Consider the following 26,847-nt stretch of genomic DNA (forward strand, 5'->3'; position numbering starts at 1 on the left):
TTTAAACTGTGTCCAGTGTCCAGTGTTGACGAGGCGAAGAAGACATCGATGGATATGTACTGCAAGCGATTGGTGCATATCCCAACCGACAGCTAAATCAGGTAGGATGGGGAATTAATTTTGTGGTCCATATATAAGTAGGGAAGTAGGTGTACCATTCTTGAGATTGGCACACCATTGTCTGTCACCGATCTATCGTCTAAATAGTAAATTTATTGATAATAATTATAATTCCAACTATTTTGTTACTTATATTTTGAAATACAGGATTTTGACTGATTTAGAGTCAAAGTACGTATTTTCTACACTAATTAAACTTTTATTATTATAATTACTTTAATTTAGGACGCGTCATCATCTAAAGACATCAGCGCCTGGAGTTTGGTCATTGCATGGCCTCCAGACAGAGTTTTCTCTTTACAGAAGCAGTTTTCTCTTTGAAAGATAAAAAACTAAGAGCCAGCAGCTGGATTCGAACCTGGGATCTCCTTAAATGAATCCAATATGTTAACCAATAAGCTAAATCCCTTCCCTTACTAATTTTATTAAACTAATTTGGAATTATAATTATTTATCCAAATATATGTACCACATATTAATATCCTTCTTCGGAACTTCCAGTCCAAGTAGAGCTGAGGAAGGTAAGTGAATTTCTGCATGTTTTCTTATGCATGTTTCATTGTTTCTTAGATTTACAATATTTAAAAATGTATTTTCTTTTTATACAGGTAACCATTTTCAGGTTTAACCTAATTTACTCGATGGGATTCATTAACTCCTTCTTCCTTTTTCATTTCAGAAATTGACTTTGTTTGCTCGCCCTTGTTGGAGTAAAGCTACCCTTTTTCGTGCAGTTTTTTGGTTGATCAACCCTTGGACAACTGTCCGCCCCGGACTGCTGCTTTAATTTTATCTTTTGGGTAGGTTTTAAATTTTGTTTTATAAATTATTTTGTTAAAACGTTTGTGAATGGTCCATTTTGTCTTAACGTTTTCCTGCAACGATTTTCTGCTGCAGTGAATGGGAAGGGTAGACTATCGTTGATTTCATCCAACCTTTTATTATAATTATAATTATTTTATTTCATTTTTAATATTAATGGTTTTATTTTAATTATTATTATCACCTATTTTTTGAATATTTCCGTTACCCTTCTCCTTTTTTAGCTTTGGCATTATGTCAGTTAATAACTGCACATAACACAGGTACCTAAATATCGAAAATAAACTATCTTAAATATAATTAAATCATAAAAAAAAAGTCTACGGAACTAGTTCAAAGAAAATCGTTATAACTGTTAGGGGAAAACATAGAATTCATGTTCAAGTACATGAGCAGAACATATCACCAGCCAGCGAGCATTCCAAAACATTGCCCCCCCCCCAAAAAAAAATACTCGGAAGTGCAGAAAGAACTGGGAGCTTCGGTTTGTGGTCGGAATAGAACACGTGTTCACTCGCTTGGAGTACACGTGTGTTAATGGGTGCACATTTTGTCAGCAACTCTAAGAAATCAACGTTCTGTCGCAAAGAAAAGATCTTAATGCTATATAATTATACCTACAGCTTTTTGCGAGCAAATCGTATGCTTTATTAATCATGCCAAATACAAGATATACAGGGTGTGTGCAGAGGAGTGGTCGAAACTTCAGGAGATGATTCAGCAGCTCAAATGCAACAAAAAATATTCTATTCACTGTGGCCCGATTCTCAATAGTGTCCAAGATATTTTGTATTTTTAACTTTTCCTTCGATATTCGCGTTTTTCACCATAAAAACGGCCGTAACTTTTCTATACTTTATCCTACAACAAATCTGCTTATTCCAAACGAAAGAGCATTAAATTTCCTATAAATCTGTTTAACCCAGAGCCTCAAAACGTTTCTTATAACAATGGAATTTTTACTTTAATGTCTAAAAAATTCGTTCTCGATGATTTTTGTTAAAATTTTCAACTGCATTTTTTCAATGATTAATGAATCAAGGAGTCACATAATTTCAGAAAAAGTTGGGCATTTATTGAGCTTCAAGATCATATGGATTTTTTTGGTTTTTAATAAAACCCTACCCCGAACAGAGGGGTGTAAATGCAGAAAGACTGGGATTTTGCGAACCGACTTTTCACTACTAATTTACTCAAATGTCAATTTTTGGAGAAGGAACAAATAGAAAAGTAATCTTCCGAAGTTTCGACCACTCCTCCGCATACACCCTGTATATTAATCTGTGAAGGAAGCAGTCGTAACTATGGTAACTAAAAGATGAACTTTTCTCTCCCATTCACGGACCAAAAAAAAAAAATGTGCAATTTTAACTTAATCACGTGCTAAATCCTATCGGTGGCTGGGTAAAGGTATTGAATTAAAGCTGGTATATATTTCATGGTTGGTGGTGTAAATTTTTAGATTATAACGCCATAAATCTTGAGCGTTTTTTCACTCTCTAAAGACTAAATACTCTTCTTAGCCGTTTTCATGTGCCACACCTAATGAAGTGTCTCCATTCTACGGTAGTCTTTCATGCTGTCAAATAAGTCTTTTTAAGAATAATTTAGGAAGTGATAAATTTTTGTCGGCGGTAGGAGTTCTTATGCACTTTTTTCTGTTTGTGTTGACAGAGGGATTTATCTACGGATTTGTGGGGAGGTCTAATCCATGATATGTCACTAGATTGTGTATTCAAATCTGACTAAATCCTACTATTTATTATTGGCCAAGTAATTTCTATAAACATTCGTTCCAGTAATTATTATTGGTTTACAAATGGCCAATCACCATAATTCTTCAACTACAAATGCTATTAATTAGTTACTTAGCTTTTTGTGCAAGAAAATGAATAATTATCCCAACAAAAAATCTCAAATTTTCTCGAAACCTTGAAAACATTTCTGACAAAATATTCAATTTATTTATGTTCCTCCTAAGTGCCAACAAATTTGACAAAACTAATCGCCTATTTCTTTCTAAACAGGACTTAATGTCCAACTGACAATTGGGTGCACAAATGCGTGGGCTTTGTAAGTGGGAGATTCCCAATTTGAATTCTGAGTGTAGCTACTTTTTATTTGCTTAATTTGTGAAACTGATAAGCAACAAATTAAATTGATTTTTATCATTCAGACTATTGTCTCTTACTGCAATTATCACAAAGGTTATAACTTCATTCTACTGCGGGTTTAATTTTTTCAAATTAAGATTATGTTTAAGCTTTACTTTGTAACCGAAAAATAGTCGTAGGGGGGGGCAGGAGCTGCTACATAAAATAAATTTGCACTTTGGACTGCAAGACCAGGTGCTGTTTACAGCCAAGATTCCAAAATAAAAATAAAAAAAATCATTCTCTACCGTGCGTTCGGCCTGGCCAGTGCCTGCTTATGTTACCTATCGTCTGTGAGTTCTATATTTTTATTATTATTTTGTATCTAGCCTAAATTTTCCTTTTGTATGAATTTTTCCTTAATTAAAGGTATTTTGTTGTTTGGTTCATTAAGCACAAGAAAGAATTTTATTTTACTCCCTATCGCCCCGGGGATTGTCTCCAGGACCCTCCCTCCTCTCACCAGTGAGCTATCCCACCAGAGGCACCCTTAAGGGTATTTTTCTAATTGAGGCTGGTTCGGGATATCGTATCTGATACTTCGGCTATCTGGCGCCCGCAAGGATACCGCCCCTGACCGGTCACAACTTTTACGAAATTTCTCATCTAACCTTCATCTTTGGCGGCCGGGTGCATTATTGCTTTGATGTGTGTGTGCATTAAAACTGTCTGCCGTACCGTTAAAAAAAAAAACCTTCCAAATGCACCAGGACTTAAGAAAGAGAATAGGCCCATTCTCTTGCTGCTCATTGTTTCCCGCAAACAGCATCCTACTAGAGAATTGCTGGGAATAGATCTTGCAAAATGGTTCTTATCTTTGAACCAAACCACCTCGGTGTCACTCGGCGGGACACCCAGTGTCTGATAGAACCACTGGAGACATTCGGCCCCAAATCTTAAACACAGCAAAAGGATCCTAGATACGAGAATTATCAAACAACTAGAGAATTTTAAAATGACAATTTTGGGCTCCCATTTGCATGAGCATTTTCACGATACAAAGATATTTTCTCTGTAGAATTTACTGCAGAAAATGTAAACTTGAACTCGTAATATTTATTGCATTGTAATACATGAAATACACTATATACATGTGTGTATGTGGAAGTTTTAGTCCGTGTTCTGTATTATACATACAATAATAAGTGTTTGTTGGCAACTAGAAATGATTGAAGAGAAACGCTTTCTCCCAATGGGTTAAGTTCCAAATTGTGCTTATACATAAAGAGCACATGGGGCTGTTCCAGAGTTTTTTGGACTGGGTTGCCGCCTGGAAGAGTGAGTAGAGGAACGTTTGCTATTGGTTGGCAAAGCTTCCATCTATTGGCAAAAGTTTCCCCAAACACCATCCGCTCAAGTAAAAGGGGGAACGGACGGACAACATCGTTTTCCAGCCTTGGTGAGTGGAGACGGTAACTCTTACTGACTCTGGGTTATATGTGCCAGCCGCCTCTGAAGTGTAAAGTACACTTCAGAGGGTGTAAAGAAGGGGGAGTGAGAATTAGTTGAAGTTAGTCTCCTTGCCGCCTCCACAGCCAGACTCAGCCATTTACGCCTTCTGTTGTCTCCTATCAACAACTACATAACCCTTTATTTTCTATAAGCTGCCACCCCACACGCTACCCACAAATGCTACCCTATTCACATTTTAACTCTTGTGCTGAACAAGAACACCAGCAAGTTACAATAGGAAAATGTACCAAAACCTTATTATTAAGCCCAAACATTAATTTTCCCCCTTTCAGGAAAAACCTTGTTTTAATAAACTTTCATGATATCGACTATCAAATTGTAACCAAACGAACTAACCTATTTATTAGTATTGGTTAATAAATAAACATGTGGTTTGATGCTGGTTAATACCACTGATTTTATCACTAGTATCACGCATACTTTTATACTTCTGGTTTCTGATTTGCATTCACCATTCAAGATTAATTTAGTAGTTTCTCCACAGGAGTACGCTACCTAGGACTGTATTTAGACAGTCGACTAACCTGGAACCCACACACTAGACTGAAAAGACAAGACGATACCATCAATTACGGAGACTGCTCAGCCATGAATATACAGACTAAGTTAACTCTTTACAAGACACTACTAAGGACCCATCTGTGGGGCTCTACGAAACCACCCAACATCCAAAGAATCCAATCCTTTCAATCTAAAGTCCTTCGGCAAAACGCTCCTCATTATGTATCCAATTTAACCCACCATACAGACCTCAATATCCCTTTTGTCAATGACCTAATACATCCCCGGCTTTCTTAATCTCCAAAAAAGCCTAACACAGCACAAGCCTTATCCATAACAACCCATCCTGACACCCGCCTCTAGAAATTAATTATGTAAATATAGTGGAAAGAACTCTCGAATGTGTTTTATGTTATGATTTATAATAAATAAAAATTCCCAAATCCCAAAATATTAGAGAATCGTTTAAAAGGTCATTGATGATTGATTGATCGTTCAAAATCAACCTCAGTTAGTTACAAATTCTGGATAAATCAATCTTAATTAATATGGTTGAATGTCAGTCAAAATTTAGTTTGCAAAGTCTTGACAAGTTGTGCGGCGAAACTGAGCCAACCACACAAGTTATCGATTATTCAGGATGATTTAATCGATTCTCGGTTTCCTCCTATATCGCTACGTAATTTAATCCCAGTTTACGAAGTGAACAACTCACACATGAGTTTTATTAACAAATACCTTTATTTATCTCTCTCTAATTGACTTTTTTTTCAAACACGCAATTTATATTTATCATTTCATTACAATAATTGCTAAGGAAAAGCGACTTCCGGTTTCTCTTATTGCTATTGAGAGGAAGTAATCGTTTGTGTGAAAGTTTAGAACTAGAGTACATATTTTAGGTATCCTGATTGGACAAGTAGTGTTTTTTAGAGCATTGTCAGTCCGCGCGAAGGTGGATGTGTGCTTATGGGTGTATACCATGACTGAGTATCAGAAAAACGAAAATCACTGACAGCTGAGATTTGGCACACCATTTGTTTACGTCAAATCCGATACCAAGTTTTCAGGTACTTGTAGTGCAACTTTCTTCCAGAATCTCTTTTCCTTCTTAAATGCGAAGTCCTTGAAAACGATTTTCATACTAAGTGGGTCTATCATTTTTATTTCAAATATTTTCTATAATACTTCGTGATATCCTGTGCATCACTGCTTAAACACCTTCCCTGAAGTTGAGAGGTTTCTAGGAAGGATTATTTTTCAACACACTTGGTAACCATGCAAGCTTCCTAGGGAAGTTGCAGGAAGAGAGAGGAGCCGGATGATTTGGATAGATGTTTCCTGCTTTCTAAAGATCCCCACCTAAACCTTCCCCCAAAAAATAAAGTAATCCTTCTCCACTACCTGGTAAGTGCGCAGGATTCCCGGGCTCTTCTTAGCCCGCTCATCCGAAGGAGGGTCTTGTAAGTTCCAGCCAAAAATCATCCTTATGCCATTCATACTTCCGTACAATGACGCATAACATAATTGATTACTAGCGCCCAATAAACAATTAATTACCTGAGAAATATGTGGTGAACTCCATCTGATATCACAACGTTTTTAAGGACACGCTGAGAATGTGGAAACTAGATTCATAAGGTTAAGGTGGTCATCAATAAGGCATCTTTATGGGCGCCACGGTAGCCGAGCGGTGAGTAGACTAGACCCGCAATGCTAAGATGTATTGTTGGTTTAGTGGGTTCGATTTCCCTAGTCTAGGCCTTGGATTTTATTTAAAGGTTAATATGAGGAATTTATAGTAAAGTAAGTTAGGCGGTTATAGGCTGAACCCGCAAAGCTAAGATGTGTTGTTGGTTTAGTGGGTTCGATTCCGCGGTGTAGGCCTTAGATTTTATTTAATGGTTAATATGAGGAATTTATAGTAAAGTAAGTTAGGCGGTTATAGGCTAGACCCGCAATGCTAAGATCTGTTGTTGGTTTAGTGGGTTCGATTCCCCCCTAGTCTAGGCCTTTGATTTTATTTAATGGTGAATATGAGATCTTTATAGTAAAGTATGCAAGGCGGTTAGATAGTCTAGACCCGCAAAGCTAAGATGTATTGTTGGTTTAGTGGATTCGATTCCTTAGGTCTACTAGGTCTTGGATTTTATTTAATGTGGTTAATATGAGAACTTAATAGTCAAATATGTTGGCAAGTCGCATGTATCTTCGTCAACTAATTTCCTAATTGTACGTAAATTTACTTGAAAAACTAGGCATTTTCTTACTCTTTTTTGTATAGGAGCATTTCATCTTGTTTTCTGGGGTTTAATGAGCTTTAATTTTATCACTTCTAGGATAGAAAATGAAAGCAGCAGAAGTGGTAAATAGGAATAAGAGAGCGCGGAAAACTGCAAGCAACTTAAGAACGGAAACTAGAGAATATCTGTAGACGATAAAGGAGAAAGTATTTATGAACGTGCACAGTACAGCTAGATTGTATGAATGGATGACAAAAAAAAGTAAATGTAATGCATACATTAAACTGGATTCAACAGAATCAGTATGAAGGCAGGTCAGCTGCGTTCAGGTCGCCTTCACACCGCACACATGTACCTCAAAAAAAAATTGGATAGCCTTCAGCCAGTTGGTACTACTGGGTGGTAGAGCACGCGGTGGGCTATAATAGTGTAGTAATGCGCGGCCGGCCTGTATTCAGACTGTGCATGTAATATAGTGCGCGCGCCGCATACCCCGGCTTCTAAAACCACATTAGCCCCAAACTTGGCGGGGGTTGCCACGGCATTATGAATGAACAAAATAAAAACAAGCAGAGGTTATACACAAGGTTATGTTACCCCCATATTTTTTTTTAATTAAAAACAAAAAAGAAGTTTTATATAATATATTTACAGAATGTGTTAAAATATTCAAACCGTAATTTTTTTCTTTTAGTAAAGAATATAAAATAGATGTTCTTCATGCAGCCTCATCTCTCGTTTGGGTTGGTTACTTTTGCTCTCAGTTAATGTGCACATGGTTATTTAGAGTGAGACTCAAAAAGATCAACGATTTATTCTGAAAAAATTGGAAATAGATTCAACTTTACACTCTAGATTTAGCATTTTTGAGAGGGCTTTTTTAGAAAATGAAATTTTAGCGCTAAAAGTTCTGTAAAACAATTTTATAAAAAATGAGTTTGTAGGGCCTAGTTTGAGGAATGCTTTGTGTGAGAGAGAGGGAGAGAGATGGTCAAAATGTTAGGAACAGGTTGCAGAAAAGGAACCTTGAGGAAAGAGATAGATAGATAATCAAGAAACTAGAAGAAGACGCGGAATTATGCAGGAGGATGATGTCGTGTAGCTGAATGTCTACCAAAAAAGGATTACGAGATGAAGATGGCACGACTAAGAGATGTTGAATGAAGCGTTGACCTTCACACGACTTTTTTTCTTAAGTCTCAAGGTTCTAACTTTACATCTTTCTAACTTTACTATTTTATTTAATCATCGATTTTTCTTTTTTTACTAAACCTCAGTTTGGTTACCTTCAATAAATGGTAACCTTGAATGTGCAAAATCCCAAAACAGTACATAAAAAGTTGTAAATTGGTACTTTGGTAAATTGGTCCCACAATTTTAAGTAACTGAGATCTACTGTTGAGATCAGTGGTGGTTCTAAATCAGAGGTGGATAAAAGAACTTAGAGAAGGGAAAAGAGTCATAGCGATGCTTAAAACCTGCTGTGGAATAAGAGTATTTCCTGAAGCAGAAAGCGCCAAATCTATAAAGCTATATTTGAAAGTATTGTGTGCTATACGGAGCAGAAACCTGGTTTCTAAATAAAAAAGAAAGAAATAGATTGGGTATCCACCGAAATGGACTATTGGAGGAGATCAGCAGGTAGATCCAGAAGGGGGAAACAATAAGAAATGCAGACATTTAGGACAGAGTTGGATGGCCAACAAAAATATCCTTCAATCTATAGAGCTTAAGAAGCTAAAATGTGTTGGGGCATTTGTTGAGGATGGGTGGAGGCAGAATTCTAAAGGCAGTGGATGAGATGACGTTTAAGGGAAGAAGAAGAAGAAGGGGAAGACCTAGTACAAGATGTAAAGACTCCTTTTTAGAATCCCAGGTGGGATACGGTTTGACGGTGGCTGAAACCACGAAAAAGCTGAGATGGAAGGATCGACTAGGATAGTAGTTTGAGAGGAATCTATTACTCGAAGAAAAAAAACCCTCAGAAAAATGGATACTTACGGTTAAGAGATTTCCGTAGTAACATCAACTGTCTCGTCCTGAGAAGTAATTAAGAAAACCCTTCGACTTTTATTATTTAAATCTTCATGCGAAGATTTGATTGCACTATCCTTACCCTCTTACAAAGGACAGAAAAAATAGTCAATTGCAGTTTAACGGTTCATTCTTCCGGTCCGAAATTCAGATCTATTTGATTCCTTATTAGTACATTGTGGATTGTAAATCCAACTTAAGATGCAAATCATAATTAGACTTCTACGCTCTTTTATCCCTGCTAAAATAAATTACGGAAATCACCCTAACCTCAGCCGACATTGGTTAAAAAAATAGGGTTCAAATCATTAAAGGTGTTTCACAAATCATTCTGTTCTAAAAACAAATTGAACGTAAATCAAAGTTCTGCCTCCCCAGACCTCTCAGCAACTTACCTGGATGATTTTGTTTTACTGGTAAAGCCTTCATCATCCGACAAAAATGGCATTCATCGAAGTCTTTGAATATTGGATCCTCAACGATCGACTTGTTGGCAAAGGTGGGCTACTGCTAGTTTTGCTTATTTTGATTAAATTGAACGAGTTGTACATTTTAAAGTACAACCACTCAAACCTTGAAAACTTTACTTACAACTTAAAGTACATTAAAGTACTTTAACTTGTAAGTAAAGTCCATTACTTGGTTTAAATAAGTTAGTGTGTATGAACTTGTAATGATGGCAATAAAGTTGGATTAGAGGGGTGGTTAGGGGAATTGGCAATTTGTGGTAGGGCGCTGTAACAGAACTTAGTACATGCTAGTAAGTAATCTGGTTTATGTGAATTTTCCGCACAGTGAATTAGTTTTGTTTTGCTCTGGTTTTATAAATATGATGCTGCAAGAAATGGATAATGAAAATGTGAGAATGACAGGGGGTGGTGAGAGAAAAGTGTGCAGAAGACAGAAGAAGGCGTTCTAGTCATAGAAATGTTACGGAGGAAGCAGCCGAAGAAGAGCAGAGCCCTGGCTGTTGGCTAAGATATCACTTGCTATCAGGGTATACATGTCTTTAGAATGACGTAGACACAGGGGGGAGTGTGTCTGAGAGTAGGATGAGATGACTGGTATAGTTCCGGCCGTGATGGGCCAGGAGAGTGCAGCATTGCAGTCATTCTGTTCATCTTAGGGGGGGTCGCCTCCTTTATCAGTATGTTTCCACTGCAAGGAGGTGGAGAAAAGGAAAACTCCACCCACGTCGTCATCCAGACTCTCTGTCGGCTAAGATATCAGACTTGCAAACTTGCCTCAGCCTCCGCTCCACGCACCGCTGGCTCAACTCTCTAAACGTTATCCAACCAATTATAAATCATTGAATTTATTTAGCATAGCCACTCAATTACATGTCTTAAAGGCACTTGCTTTTACAATTGCCAACCTTTAGAAATATTAACTTAACTCGGCTTGAAAGGTCTCTTAATTAGATAGAGCATGATACAGTCAACGTTACCTCTTTAAGTAACTCTACAAGGATGACTTTAGTACGTTAAACCCGCAGGTCTGGAGGATACAAAATAAGAGAAATGGAATTAAAGGACTTTTGGGGGAATTTCATTTAATATCTACAGCCTAGTGCTTCATTATCTCATTATTTACAAATATTTCGGAACATACTGGACGTTTCCGTTTAAAAACTTAGGTTTTTACTATAGATATTAGGTCATCCAGGAAACATCCAAATACATTGTTCACACCATGAATCGAAACTCACTCTTTCTCTCCTCTTCCAACTTTCAACAACATTCCCGTTTTAAAGGGACAGAAAAAATACATTCCTAATAAAGGAGCAGGTTCATAAAATGGTTCAAGAAGATATGTGTGCTACAGTTCGATTGCAGACGTTTCTTCATCCTATGTATTCATCTAGACCAGCGTTCCCCAACCTGTGGTACGCGAAAAATAATCAATAATGGCGGACATAAAAAATAAAACATTATTTTAGTTCCTTACACCTAATACATACAAATTATTTTAATTAATAATATTATACAGCAAAGTCCTTAATATGTATAGTAATAAGGTTAATCTATCTCGAGATATACGAGAAAATATAATAGCACATTTAACAGGATTAAAATTGTCTTTCTTGGAGTATTTTCCAAAACCCGAAAACTCCAATTGGATTTCAAACCCCCTTCTATAAAGAAAATTTAGGAAAAGCTACATCATTATCAAATAAAAGATAAAGAAAATTTAATAGAATTATCATGTGACAGAACTTAAATGATGTAAAAATCTGCTTAATGAGACTGGATTGTAATGCTAAGCAACTTTAAATTTAATTTAAACAAAGTTTTAAAACTAAGATCTTACACTTTACAAAGTTTATAAAGTGGACATAAACTTGAACTCCTTTGTAACAGATACATTGTATCTCTATACAAATAAAGATAACACACTGGGAATAACAAAGTTCACGAAATACAATACAATTTTTACGAAGTGGTACAATTTAGCATGATATACTACCAAGTGGTACGCGAGCCAAAAAAGATTGGGAAACTCTGATCTAGACTTCCAGAAGACGAGCAACAGAGCCAAGTATGGGTGTTTCCGGTTTTCGGGACGATAAGCGCAGATAAATAATTCCTCCCTCTTATTCCTAATGGTGTTGCCGTTGAGTCAGATTTTCTAATCAAAGTTTACTCCGAATATCTTCTTATTGAGTAGTCTAATTTTCGTTTTGTCCGCTGGATAATGCTAGTAACAATTAAATATGATTTAAATTTCGTAGTTTGAAAACATTTTTAAGGTAGAAACTCAAGGATTTTAGTATGGGAAAATAAATATATTACCAGATTTCTATTTTTATAAAAGAAGTAAGATTATATTGAATGAATCACAAAATGAGTCGATTATATTTTGAAGCACATGTCTGTTTGTGCTACGTTAATTGTTTAGAAAGAGCTATAAACTCCATCTTTCCCATAGAGAGGCTAGTTCTGCCCACAGAGAGCCGTTTCAGAGACACTTCTCTCATATTACTACAAACTTCTATAATATATAGTTCAAACGGACAGAGTGAAAACAAGGACATACCCACTCATTTCCGGTTGCACATGCTCACACACTGATCATTATCATTAATGTATTCTTCACATGTGTGTGTGTGTTTATTTTGCTCTCTCTTTTGTCTTCTAGTTGGTTATTACATCAGAACAAAATTGAGGGGGCAAAAGACCATTAATAATAAGAATTGGTTAAGTTTTACCCTTTTTTTTGAGCGTATAAGATGAAATTGGCCAATCAAGATGATTTTTCTAATTTGAGTTGTATAAAATTTGCATCGCTGCAACGAATACTGGATACCAATCAAAGGGCAATGTCCCTAGGGAAAGCGGTAATCAATAGAACCTGAAGAATCGTCTAATAGACTACATCGACTAAATTTATCGATTCTCATATCGGCTGTGAGGACAATTCCGATTCGAACTGCGGGGCTCTTATAAAGAGGAAACTGTTGCAGTCGGTTTACAAATACTAATACTAACAAATCTTACCTAAAAGACTGATATTTCAGAGTCAACTGTGGAGCAGCAGACTCTGATATCCGTCTAGCTCGAGCTGGTGTTTCTCAGGGCAGTGTCCTAGGTCCCTCTTCTTTACTCCTTGTATACAGCAGACATACCTCAACATCCAAATACCATTCTTTCTACCTTTGTTGACGATAGTGCTATCTAATCTCCTCATTCCGATCCTCTTATCGCTACACGAACTCTACAAACGCACATCAACCACTTACAGGACTGGCTTTTCAAATAGAGAATCAAAACCAACGTTACGAAATCAAAATTTATAGTATTTACTCTTAGACGGAAAATCCTACCGCCTATCATCTTGAACCAAACTCCTATACCAACTGTGGACAAAGTACGCTACCTTGGACTGTACCTAGGACAAACAGTTGACATCGAATCCCCATACTAGACTGAAAAGACAAGAAACTAACCAACGCTACAAAACTTCTCGCCAGACTACTTGACAAACGTTTGAAACTTAACCTACATAACAAAAAGACTCTTTATATCTACTGTTACTGCGACCTATTTGGTCATACGGCATCGAAGTATGAAACGTTCCAACTCACTACGCCTCCAGGGACATTACAGTCAGAAAATACTTTGAAAACTTCTTAACGCTCCGATCTATGTATCTAACCTCACCCATCCATAATGACCTCAAAATCCCTTTCATTACAGATCTTGCTAACACACTTTTTTTCAAATTTCATTCCTCTCTACAGCAGCCTCATCCTAACCCTCTCAAAGAACACTTATCTTCCTCTATATTACCAGGTAATCCTCTAAGGAGATTGAAGAGAAGATGGCCTCGTGATCTTCTCTTATCGTGAGAGCAAAGCACGTTACTGGAGTGACACCACTGGGTGCCTTCTCCACTCATGATATTTTTTTACCATATTTGCTTTTTGCAACAACTGTTGCAGTGGTAAATTCCAATAAAAGATTTTAAAAAAACAAAAACAAATGTAGTGCCGGATAATATCATTGATTTTATACGCATGATTTTATTGGCATCCCTGACCGGTTTCAAAACTTCATTCATAGCCAGTGGTAGATTAATCAGTTTAGTGTAAGAAAATTCGATTAAAGACATTTTCGGGAGAGGGGGTAGTAGACCTCTAAAGTGCCATAACTGTTATTTGAGCGGATGTGCCACCTGTATAAATGTTAATAAAAATCAAATATGGGACTAAAGAAAGGAAAGAGATTAACCTTGAAAATTTGGAAAAAAAGAAACTGGTTTCCCCGGTTTGCTCAATTTTTTGCAACAACTCAACTTCTTCGAAACGGGAATTTCCGCTGGAAACTTGAATTCGGTAAGCGGCGCGATCTCTTACCAGATGTAAGAGGAAGTAATAAGTTTTATTTCATTAATTTTTATTCTTTTTGTTAATGATAGTCTATATTTGTATTTAGATTAGAGATTAGACTAGGGCGGCTCTTAAGGCCTACGCCACTGCGACCCCATTGGATCTATTGTGGCTCCCCTCAATCTAAAGCTCACCCTCCAGACCCGTCCTTCTAATGAGACTCTTAATGCTGGAGAGCGACTCCCTGGGTAAAGCCCTCAGGCCTTGAGAAGTTGTACATCCTTAGCCCAGACAAGCCCTTCACACTGACACAACACATGCAGTGCCGTTTCCTCCTCCTTCTCCTCCTGACAGAACCTACAGAGGCTATCATCTGCCAGACCACATGCGATGCATGTGTTTTCTGAACCTGCTGTGGCCCAGTTAATAGGCCTACAATCATCCTTATAGCCCCCACGGCCTTGACGGATTAATTCTGCAGTCAGCCTTGGCGAATAGCAGCCTCTAATGAACTCCTTCGCCTGTCTCTGCCCAGTGGTGGCGAATAGCCATCACTCCTGAGATCTATTGTGCACCCATAAAAAAAGTAACACCGATGGCTTAATTATTGCCAGGATGCCCATAAATCTTCCTCTTGCTTCTTTCTCTTGAGCAATTGAGTTCCCAATTTAATGGAGGATAAGAAATCCCAGATTAGATGAACTCCTTTTGTTCTTTTTGTTCACATAAATTCGACAATTTTTTTTTTTTCATTCTAAATATTTATAATAAATAATTTATCAATAATTATTAAGTGTCGCGGTAATAATTAATTTAAATTAATTAATTAGAGACAGTTGATCGGTCTGTGGTATGAGTGAGGAGGATCAGCTGGTAGAGGGAGGGACTGAAGATCAAACTGTCAAGGTTAAAGAAGGTCGCAGCGTTACCATTAAACTCCCATGTGATCCAGTTTCATTCAATTAATTTTTTTTTAGATTATTATTCATCCTGCAAATATTTCTGGAATTTTTTATTGCAGATGAAAGGATGAAAGCAGAATGTTAGGCATAACGCTGAGTATTGCAAACTTATTGCTACGCAAGTAGCGCTCATCATCTCCATAACTAGGCCTAGAAACATCTCTAGCAAGAACACCCACTCGCCTTGCTCTAAGATTCTATTGAATAGATTATCTTCAAACTGTATCTTAATATACGAGGTGTGGCTATTAAGTAACGAGACTATTGCTGTAAAACATTTTATTTTAAACTTAAACATATTTAGTTATCATCACCTTCAATATACACCCCTCCCCTATCCTTACAACGCTCTATGCGAATTTACCATTGTTCGAAACAGTGCTAGAAGTCTTTTTCTGCCAGCACCTGCATGACGCGTCCGCTTTTTCTTTCACAGCTTCCACGGACTGAAATCGTGTTCCTTTTAATGCAGATTTGATTTTGGGGAACAGATCTAAAGTCACATGGGGCCAGGTCAGGCGAGTAAGGCGGATGGCCCTAAAACTGGGATGTTGTACTTCGCTAGAAACGTCGTCTTGACAGACAAAATGCAGTGTGAGCCGGCGCGTTGTTTTGATGGAGAACCCCGTGACTTGTTCTTCCAAAAATCGGGTCGTTTTTTTCCTTACTCTTTCACGGAGTTGAGCAAGCACATCACCGGTAGTAATGTTGATTAAGTATAATCGATATTTACATCCGTTTTGGACGTGGAAGGGCGATCCGGGCGGTCATCATCTCCGACGTCTTCTCGGCCATCTTGGAAACGCTTGAACCACTCAAAAACTCGCGCACGTGAGTAACATTCATCGCCATAAACTTCTTTTAATAAAAGATAAGTTTCAGTAGCGGTTTTACCAAGTTTTGATGTGAAATTTCACGACAATTCATTGCTCTACTACATGTGTAGTATCATGTTTTCGGTATAACGAAACTAACACCTCTTACACAAACGACGGTTCCGGTCAGACAGATTTCTCTACAAACACGTGAGACGCTGCAACCGAAAGAGAAGGCTTTACGCTGCACAGCTATTGGTCGTTAGGATTTGGAGCATGCATAGTTCTTCTGTAGCAGCATCAGTCTCGTTATTTAATAGCCACAGCTCGTATATTTAATACTTACTCACCGGACACCCCATAATCTTAAAGATCTTAAAGGTTATGCTTACGCAAATATTAATCAAACAGCTGACTGACCCTTTTCGCATGGTTGCCAACTTACACTTATAAAAGTTTCAATACCCTGAACGATGACGATGACGCCTTCACTCTATAATAAACATAAGCCTTACAACCTTCACCTCACACTGAACAATTTCTAAATGCGTGAAATCAAAATACTGAGTTAAAAAAAGAAATCGTTGTATCGATTTTCAATAACATATTTATTTAAGGTGAAAACTTAGAAAAAGAAAATCTAAATGGTAAAAATAGTTTCTCTAAGGTGCCGAAAATGGGGTGGAGATAAACAAAATTAAACACCGAAATCGACCTGCTAGACGAGTGTTTGAATAATTTGGTAAATATAGTGAAGACAGTTTTCTGCAGACAGTGAAATCCAGAAGGCGGTAACGCCCCAAAGATTTCTAGAGAACGGCAGCGGGCAAATGAGACAGAGTGATGTAGTGCGGGCTTGCAGACATACAGGTGACTGACCGACCTCCCACTTGCTCAGTTCTGTAAAATATTTTCTATCCTTGTTTCCACGCATTGCTCCTTATTTCCTCCTTAATCATTTAATATCCATTTTCCTTCATTTCCAAGTCATAAATTTGGATAAATCGTAGGCAGTTCAAATTTCGCATAGGTGCTGCTAGCAGAGGATGTCAAAATGAAGTTATGGTAGAAACACCAACCGGAAGATATATTAAATTGTAAGCTTTCTTTGAATTATTGATTTAGTTACGATTAATCTGTACAGACAGACCTACAGACCGACCGACAGACACAGACTATTTTGTAAAAACCACTTCAACCATTTCAACATGATTATTTCTGGTAAATTCTCGAAATAGAAAATCTGTTTGTTTTTTTTTCATAAAGAGTAAGAAAACGTAGAGAGGAAAAACCTCTTTTTGCACGTCATCTACTGTATTAACTTCACATATCGCCTAATATTGCCTAATTCTAATTCTTTTTCCGAGGAATTAGAAAAGAATCGCCTAATTATTCGCTTCACGGATCTTTTAGATTTCAAATAGTCATTTCTCATAATCACCACGCTAAGTTGACTAAGGTTTTTGTTTAAAACAGGTCAGGATTCCCGTGCTCTTTGTATAGTTACTTTGCAATTATAACGTTTATTTCAAACTTAGTTCCGTAAATATAGTTTTAAGGTTTTAGGAGAATGCGATAGTGCTCTATTTGAATCCCCCTCTTCCTAGAGAATTAAAAAATATGTGGTAATTGCTTGTTTGGAGATAATGTGGCCAAGTGGGAGGATGTAAATGGTAGGAAGAAACCATGTCGCCCTCTGCTGGGGGAGAGTGCATTAGCCAAGGATCTTGACGCCCCCGAGGGATAGCCGCCTAGCAACAAGGACCACACCCCCAACACCCACACTGCCCACTTAGGGCCGGCAGGAAGTAGTTGTAGTGTGTGAAACTGCTGGGTTTTTTGCTGGCCACTGGTTTAACTCCAGCTCAAAACTTATGAACTTCAACCATCTCACATATTTTATAAGATGGATGGATTACTTTTCTTAAGCACTGCTCCCAAGCATTTTAATGTCCAAGAGGCGACAGGCTAGAACCAATTCTTGTACATGGTACTTCCCTTGACTATCTTTATAGGCTAGGTTAGGGTCCAGTTTGTCAATAGAAGCATGTTCAAATTGAATTGCAAATGTCTGTCGGCTGTTCCATCCACAACTAACTTCAAACTCAACCTGAACCAAATCCTATAACCTGCAGTAGGTTACATTCACTAGGCTGCTTTCAGGAAGGGATTTCTTCAAAATTTGTGTGCTTGTGTAAAATAATCGAAAAGTTCCAACCATATACGCGCAGGCAAATTGATTTTAGAAGGGTTCAGGGGAAGTGGTAATTTTGGCTTCTCTTACGTCTAGTGTTCTTATTAAATCGCCCTACTTCCGTTGAGAAATAAACTATTTTAAATTCATTTGTCCTGATTATTTCCTACGATACTCTAAATCAATGTTTGTGACGGTCATCTCCTCGCTCGATGTTTGTCAGAAGATTACAAATCCAGATGGAATAGATGAAGACGCTACTTTACCGAAAACTATTTCGGACTTCGACCACAGCAATCAGTCCATCAATTAATGGTTACCGCTCAGAATCGCTCCCTTAATATTGTCCCAAAATTCATTTAGAGAAAATATAATAGCAAATAGATTAGATTATATTATTGGAACCGGGCCTATGCCCCACGGCACCGCAGCCAAAAGAGGCTTCTTGTGCCCTCCCCTTTTGAACTAGTAGACGAAACCTCCCCTGCTAAGAAGGTTGAGGACTTTCCCTACTAGTTCTTTTTGCGCTAAAATCTCCTTTGGTCTCAAAAGATCTTCAGGGCTTACATTAGATTAGATTATCGGGGTGGGAACTATGCCCCTCGGCACCGCAGCCAAAAGAGGCTTATTGTGCCCCTCCCCTTTCGATCTAGTAGACGAAACCTCCCCTACTAAAGAGGTTGAGGACTTTCCCTACTAGTTCTTTTTGCACTACTATCTCCTTTGCTGTCAAAGAGCCAAAGGTTTCATAACGCAACCACTCGATTGCAACGCAATCGAACAGCCAGTGAGAGGCCGTTTCCTCCTCCTCATCCTGACACAATCTGCACAACAGTTCCGAGAGCTAATAAGCCATCACCTTGTACAGATGACTATGCCCTATGTCCACTGTGTAAATGTATTGGGGTGTGTAACAGTATATGTTGCTCATCTTCATGTTGTTACGCTGGGATACCCGCAGGGACGCCAAGTACTCTGAAGAAGTGGCTAATCCACTTCCCCCTTACAGGGTTAATAGCAAATAAGTTACAGATCCTATATATTTAAGAATATATACATGAAAGAAAGAAAGTCACGGAAGTAGTATTTTTGAGAAAATTGACTTCCTGTTTTGAGCAGCAAATTTTGATTGAAGATTACCCAAATTAATCTAAATATTTTAAGTTCAAATTTCGGTTTTACAGACGCTTAATTTCCTACTATTTCAATTCAAAAATTAAATGTTTAAAATAATCGAATTCTATCGTTTGCACTTTTAACAAATAGCAGCTTCTAATTCACTACCTTTAATTTTCTTGCCTTCTTCCTAATCCCCTTATTTCTTTTTAAAGTAATTCCCACGACTTCCCTAACAATCCTCTTGGTCGACGCATCTTTATTTACTTTTTTTAACAATCTTGGAAGCCGTTCCTTTGCCTACACACATTCAATTCCATACATAACGTCTCGTTTTACAATCTGTCAGCTTCCGTTAACCATTGCAACACCGGAATTGTTAGTCGTCAAAGTATCATTCATTGGACATTGTTACTGAGACGTGAAGATATTGCTGCGTTGAGATTCTACGTGATTTTTTTTAAAAAAGTGATTTTAACTTCCATTTCTTTTATTTTTTTATCTATCGAATTAGTCGAGCCGCCAATTTATCATTTATTATTTTTCTCTTCTTGCCAAGGACGAATACAATATTTGTGCTTATAGTCACGAAATGGTAATAATTTTTAGCAAAAAATGGCAATAACCCGCATAATATATGGAATGTCACAGGAAATATAATGTTCGACATCGAGCGTTTCTTACAAATCGTCTGCTCTATAATTCATATGTTCATATATTCTTCACCCATTTCACTAACAAACTAAATGTAATAACTATAAAATAGTGGAAATATCATTTTGAATTTATTCATTTGTAACTATAAAATTATAAAATTAAATGCGGTACTAAAATAAAGAGACGTGAATGACATTTGAAGAAGATAAACCACAGTGGTATCTGGCGCTGGAATTAGGTAAGATGAACACGAGGCCACTGGCGCTTCAGTTGTCTAACTGGGGTAACGTTAGGAGTCTTTATTGTTATTATTATTACAAGGAATACAAAGGCAGAATTATTCCGGAACACACTTTTACTCTAAGGAGCCATTTCTGCAAATTCCAATGCCCACAAATTGTTGCCGTCAATTAACGATTAACGATTACAGTAGCGGGACGGGACCTATGCCCCACGGTCGGCAGCCTAAAGAGGCTTATTGTGCCAGCGCCCTTCTTTAGATGAAATCTCCCCTACTAAGAAAGTTGAGGACTTTCCCTATTATTTCTTTTTGAGCTACTATCTCTTTTGGTCTCAAAGGGCCAAAGGTTTCATAGCGCAAACGCTCGATTGCAACGCAGTCGAACAACAAGTGAGAGGCCGTTTCCTCCTCTTACTGACACAATCTCCGCAACGGTTCTAAGCTAATAAGCCCTACCTTATGCAGGTGCTTCCTGAACCTACCGTACCCTGTGAATAGGCCTGTAATCAGGAGTAATCTGATTTCTGCCCAAGCCCAGAGTCTCTCTCTTTGGTTCTTTATTTACACAGCAAGGGCATGACACTCTCGCCGTGTTTCACCCAGGGAAACATTACCCAGTACTTTTCATTTTCTCTCCAGATCCAATCTTTGAGGGCCACACGAACTGCACCCTAGGTGATCCCCAGGACAGGTTTCTAGGACAAATAAAAGGAGTGTTAGCTCCGTTCCTGGCCAGCAGATCGGCTGCTTTATTCCCCTTGATCCCCACAAGACCTGGCACCAATTCCAGCCAAACTTTATTGTGCCGATCCCAGTTGTTCCAGGGCCTTCTTACGTTCTCAAACCAGGGAAGAGGTAGTTCTGAAGGAAGTAAGAGCCTACAGTGCAGCTTGGCTGTCCGCAAAAGATATTTCTAAGATCCATTTGCAAGTTTTCCTCAGCACAAGTATTAATTGCATGCCGTTAATTAATTATTTTCCGAGTTTGTTAAAAACTTGCACAAGCTTTTGTTGTCAAGTTGCAAAATATTTATCGAATAAACATAATTTGGAGAAGAAAAATAAAATAAATAAATAAAAATTCAAACGTTACAGCAAAGAAATAGGATAAAATTAGAAGTAGTAAGGGCCGGAAGATGACTAAGCACGCAATCAAGTCATCGCCAAGTAATCAAGCTTTCCGCTTTTTGTTATACGCCCGCTTCCGGTGCCCATCAGCCCTACCACCTCCTCCTCACTCTATCCTGCTTCTTCTCACTGCTGTTGTTGACGACATCTAGTGTATATTTGGAATAATAATTTATTCATCCTCTTTTCCATCAACTCCTTTGGGAAAAGGGAACTTGCTTGTGACAAGGATAATACTAGTTTATCTACACCAAACTTTAAGCCAACTAACTTTAAGTTGGCGCAAACTTACTAAATGAATAAGTGATTATAGATTTTCTATCAGGACTTGTGAACTGTTTTCAGCACAATACTGTCGCTTCAGTCTGAAGTCTATTTTCTCCTAGATTCTCCTCTTAATTTTTTTAATTTAGATGAAGCGTCAAGTTGATTAAGATTGTGTTGATTATATACTGGTCCATATAATTGATAACTAGATTATTGATAAGAAAATACTCTGATAGTTTTTCATTTTTAAAGCTCAAAAAATCTTCACAATTAACGGTCTGTTTCTTAAGGAGTAAATTAGTCACCTTTTTCATTTCTTTATTAGCAACACTTACAGCTGCAACGTAAAGTAGTTTCTAGCTAATGCGATGTAGTAGTTAGATTGACTAAATCTATTCGCTTGGTTGGTGAATTAGAGAAGTCATTCAATGGTACAGCTCTTTGACTGTGATTATTGCCTCAGAGGCTCAGATGCTAAAAAATGGTTTAGATAAAATGAACATGGACGTAGAACTATTCATAACAGATACGAATGGAAGTAAACATTGACTAATTATCTAGCAGAAAAATGACGGATGATATCATCACAACAAAATGACAATATGTGCTCTATCTATTAACATTTATAAACAAATTTTTACTGCATTACAAATATTTCGTAGAATTTCCTATCTGTTTTTTTTTCATCCTAAAGTCTTTTGAAATTGACAATTCGAGATGTAAATTATGTAACAGCTTCAAAACCATATTTGGTAACAGATATTAAAAATCTAGTCCTACGAAGCAACTATTCTCTGTGTCAAGAAGTATATAAACTGAACTAAACTCTATAAAGCGCATTTTTACACGGTGATTCAGCCCTCTATTCCAGTCAAACCCTGGTATGCCACGTTCAATGCAAATAGATCATTCTATACAGCTATAGTCCCCGTTTACGATTGAACCATAACCTAACTCCAAGTTGATTTATTCCGCATTGGTGTACTGCCCGATAAGTAATCAGGAACCAGAAATGGATTAAAACCACTTAATTTCAGCATGCCTCCAAAGGAGTAAAGGGTCGGGACGTACTCTGGAATACCATAATAGGGAACAATTTGGAACTTGATACAAATTTACAGCTGATATTGATAGAAGGCTATCCAGTAACACTCCAGGCCGATATTCAAACATATCCAAACTAACCAAATCCTCATGTAAATAGTTATCAACAGGTTTATTAAATATCTCCCCCCAACACCGTAATAGCGGCTAATCTGCGTGTCCCCCCCAAAAAACGCTTCAAATGTTCCTAATTTGATTATACTTGTTTAGGGCTTAGATTTAATGTTCTGAATGTCTCAGAATAATTTTGGATAACTTGAAATGTTTATTGAGATTTATATTGGCAAAGATTCTTCCATTATTTAAATTTGAATCATCTCAGAGGACCTCCTAAATCGAATTTTCCTGGAAAATTGTTTTAAATGAACGTTTACAAAACAGGATGACGAAAATTTTGTATGAATGTTTAAAGAATATCATTTAAGGAAATCTTTTAACAAAATGAAAATTTCATTCAGTTAAGTGGAGGAACTCTTGTTGGGAAGAGGAAGGAATTGATTGGTTAGATTTTTTTGGTGGGCCACCACGTGAGGCGAAATAAGAATGTAAAGTTTCGGCTTTCTTATAAAGTTTTCGTGTTTGAGATAATAGGTAAAGAGGCTTCCTGTCTTTGTACAACCTGTGACAGCCCAGAAGACATGGAGTACATTGTTATGACCTGCTCCAAATATACATACCATAGAGACCTCCTTTTTAAAAATTCAAAAAAAAATCAATTGCCGGCTGATATAACGTACCCCAGGATTCTGAAAAATAGTAAAGCATATGATGAACTGGTGCACTTAATTAACATTCTTAAGGACACCCTAAATATAAATTAAGAACTAAAAGACAATGTTCTGGCTAACAGTGCAAACTGATGCCAAGGGGGGTAAAAAAAGTGAGATTCTCTGAAACTAGAAAATTGAAAAATGCATTATTGCAATTCTTTCGCTCCATACAAACAGCTCACAAAAAAATTGGCCCGTTTATTTATTTAAAGAAAATAAAAATTCCTTCTTTGAATTTATTTAAAAGTTTTATTTATTTATGATAACTATATAACTTAATCAATCAACAACACACCTCAGCTGATTTCTGTAAATAAGTAACTGTTGATAGATTAAATAAAATACGAGATAATGTATAGGTATTCTCCTGAGTCCTCAGGAGAGCTGACAGTCAATGAATAACATTTTTCTGCTCAATAAAATGAAATTAAAAAGACATGTGATTTTTTGTTTTTTGTTTTTAATGGTTAAGACGAAACAATAAACTTGGAATTTTAAAGAGTAAAGAAGTAAAAAAAGAGACGACGGTGGTCGGTCTGTCAGTGAATGAAGATGAATAAAGGGAAGATTAGCAACAGATAGAACTCGTTTATGACTGAGATCAGTTTCCAGTAAAACAGGATCGTAAAACTGTAAAAAAGTCATAAAACTGACAATTCTAAGATTCTATAATAAAAATGTAAAAATTTCTGCAATCGAGGTGACTGCACTGGAAAGCTGCACAGCTTTGAAGGAAAGGATCGCATCATTTTTAGGGGGGAGAGAGAGACAACTTCCTGTTTATTTTGTATCGAGGGTTCAAGATTTAAGTAATAAATCACGCGTCACCAAAGTAAATAAATAAAAATTGCAAAACCCAGAAGAAGTAAAGTTGCAGGATAAGGTGAAGAGAAAAAACTAGCTTTCTCTTACCAATGTGAGAAATACTCACAGCTGTAAGAAGCTATTGGTGGCAGGAAGAGCAAAGAGGAAATCATGGAAGAGGAAACGCATCAGAATAATAAATGGAGGAATCAGACAGAAAAAAAGCACCCACTAACGGCTCTTTGCTTTAGGCCAATGGGAGAGCTTGCTCTCTCTACTGGAGTATGGAGACTGCTTGAATCGAAAGAGGGGTAGGCAGTTTCTCTTTCTCCTGAAATGGTTTTTTTTTTATCCCTTCTCCTGATATGGTCTCGCTCTCTTTCGTTCCACTTTTTTTAGTGATGGCCTCTCCTGAAACGGTCCTTCTCTTTCTGCTGGAATGGTTTTTCTCCTTTCTCCTGAAATAACCTCTCTCTATCTCTCTCTCTTGAAGTGGTCCTCTCTACCCTGAATTGTCCTTCTCTCCTGAAATGGTCCCTCTCTTTCTGCTGGAAAGGTTTTTCTCCTTTCTCCTGAAATAACCTCTCTCTCCTTTCTCCTGAAATAGCCTCTCTCTCTCTCTCTCCCTCTCCCTCCTGAAGTGGTCCTCTCTGCCCTGAATTGTCCCTCTCTCCTGAAAAGATCCCTCTCTTTCTGCTGGAATGGTTTTTCTCCTTTCTCCTGAAATAACCTCTCTCTCTCTCTCTCTCTCTCTCTCTCTCTTGAAGTGGTCCTCTCTACCCTGAATTGTCCTTCTCTCCTGAAATGGTCCCTCTCTTTCTGCTGGAAAGGTTTTTCTCCTTTCTCCTGAAATAACCTCTCTCTCCTTTCTCCTGAAATAGCCTCTCTCTCTCTCTCTCTCCCTCCCTCCCTCCCTCCCTCCCTCTCCCTCCTGAAGTGGTCCTCTCTGCCCTGAATTGTCCCTCTCTCCTGAAAAGATCCCTCTCTTTCTGCTGGAATGGTTTTTCTCCTTTCACCTGAAATAGCCTCTCTCTCCCTCTCCTGAAATGGTCCTCTGTCTCCTGAATTGTCTCTCTCTCCTGAAATGTTTTCCTCCCCCACTTTCCCTCTATCTCTCTCGTTCCCTCGAAATGGTTTCTGCCCCCCTTCTCCAGAAACTTCTATTTCTCAAAACACTTGTAAAAGGGGCCCTTTTCAAACTGGCTATCAGGAGCAATACTGCGCCCGAAAATGCCACACCCAGTTGGTATTTATAGCTTGGTATCCAAGAACTTTCACAGTCGACCAGAACATTTGGATTTTACAAAGCAGCAAATCCCCTCCAAAAAATCTGTCGATACAATCAGTTAATATGATTTTTGTGTGGCATTTTTTTTTTTTTTTTTTTTTGCGAACTACCACGGAAACGGAAATCATGCTCCTACTGTAATCTAAGATTTCGGCATTTTGTAAAAGGAGCACACACTCCTATTGCTGTGTTTATTCTTAAAACACTTGGATCCTCCTCAAGACCAGCACCGCAGGAGCATGTGAAGCTAAGTGCTGATAGTGAATCTGAAACTTTAGAGCTGCTGCCGCTGATGATATAAGTAGATATAGTAACATAGTCTAATATGAAGAAAATATCTTTTTTTCTGAAACAAATTCGAACTCCTTCAACTTCTACACAGACTCATTTATGTTTTTACCTACTCTATATTTTTTAAAAAATCGCAATCACAATATTAAGTTAAGGATAGCCTTATTTAGTTAAGTTTAAACTGCACTTAAGTCCATTCAAACATGAAACTCAACTAGGTAAAGAAGATAAATAAAAGAATGTCACATTGCTTTCTTGTAATTTATTTTATAAGTGTACAACTTAACCTTAGGGACAAACAGTTATGGTAAAAGTTCAGAAAAAGCTACTTTCAAGACTGGTAACTCCACCCATAAATTTATATATTTAACATAATAAAGCGTATAAATATCACATTATAAATAACATAGTAATAATAAACTATAAATTATAATAAATATTATTTGTAAAGTTCATGTAAATATTTACGGGTGTATGTTGGCTAAACTGATTTGACTATTGTTAGGATATAATTGTTATTAATACTTACTAGTAATGCAATATCGTTTTTTTTATTATGTTGTGTATATCTGTATTATAGATAATTTTTTAAAAAACTATAAATCTATATTAATTTAAGTATAATATAGTTTGTGCAGTTTGGTATAATCGGAAGAAGGCAGTTGAGGGCACTGACCCGTGTGTAATCGATCCGCATGGAAATGTGTCTACCACTGCCGTTGTTCACCGCTGACGTACTCAGAGTGTGGGCCTATCCTATTTTATTACTTATTTTATTATACATATATACTTATTTGCCTCTCTATGTGTCCTCCATTATAGATTATGGATACCAAGTATTTGATTTTGATTCTCTAGAAAAAAAAAGAAGTTTCTATTTTGTTTTTCATTATGGCAGGAAGCTTGTCTAAAAACTAGGCCTCATCTACGTTATTGCACAATAGTTTGATGGATACGGTTGGTACCAATGATAGTTTGTTCGTCTAGTAAAATTTAAATTTAATTATAAGGAACCGGGCAAAGACTAAACGAGACCC

At 37.3% G+C, this 26,847-nt stretch overlaps 1 long non-coding RNA gene across 6 annotated transcripts in view; it reads right to left on the reverse strand.

Moving 5' to 3' along the window:
• Positions 1 to 26,847, reverse strand: part of LOC141451445 (uncharacterized) — a 351,563-nt gene that overhangs the window by 231,770 nt on the left and 92,946 nt on the right. Inside the window, exon 1 of one of the 6 annotated variants that reach the window (XR_012456792.1) lies at positions 7,591 to 7,764. The exons of 4 other annotated variants lie outside the window; for them this stretch is intronic. This is a non-coding gene — a long non-coding RNA (uncharacterized lncRNA). Of the gene's footprint in view, positions 1 to 7,590; positions 7,765 to 26,847 lie in introns of those variants that run through there. One more of the 6 variants, XR_012456802.1, reaches the window with a different exon arrangement.

This window comes from Rhodnius prolixus, unplaced genomic scaffold (genome assembly GCF_049639745.1).
Source record: "Rhodnius prolixus isolate KJV_2025 unplaced genomic scaffold, Rpr scaffold_8, whole genome shotgun sequence".
Lineage (NCBI taxonomy): Eukaryota > Metazoa > Arthropoda > Insecta > Hemiptera > Reduviidae > Rhodnius > Rhodnius prolixus.